This window comes from Cystoisospora suis (genome assembly GCF_002600585.1).
Source record: "Cystoisospora suis strain Wien I chromosome Unknown contig_315, whole genome shotgun sequence".
Lineage (NCBI taxonomy): Eukaryota > Apicomplexa > Conoidasida > Eucoccidiorida > Sarcocystidae > Cystoisospora > Cystoisospora suis.
In genome coordinates, this window is record NW_027153116.1 from 449 (window position 1) to 972 (window position 524).

Sequence of the window (524 nt, forward strand, 5' to 3'; positions counted from 1 at the left end):
CCCCCCCCCCCATGGTCTCAACCTTAGACACAACTAGAAGAATGACTACTCCTCCTTCTTCCTCTTTGTATATAGAGTGAAAGAAAAGTCACGACACCCCCCCTGTCTCAGTCGAGATCATATCTCTACAATCTACCATCACTCATCATATAACTAGAGATACACACATCTATACATAGATATAGATGGATGACTGCTTGTAGGGGGGTGATGAGAGTAGAGCTGAGATTACTAAATAGCAAACGTAACCTCCTACTAGACCATAGAGAACGCTGTAGATACACATGTATACATCACACCTACACGCATGCATGTACGTATCCACTCATATAGATATGTATGTCTGTATGACGATGTAACTACTAGGGATACAGATGTGAAGTAGAGATAAGAGATTGAAGGTTGATGGTGAATGTGTTTGCATGCAGACGTACCCTTCCATATTGATAGTCATCACTCCATCTTGACTTTCTAGCGCTCCCACTCTTACGACGACGACGTAAGACATATCTCGAAAGAAGAAG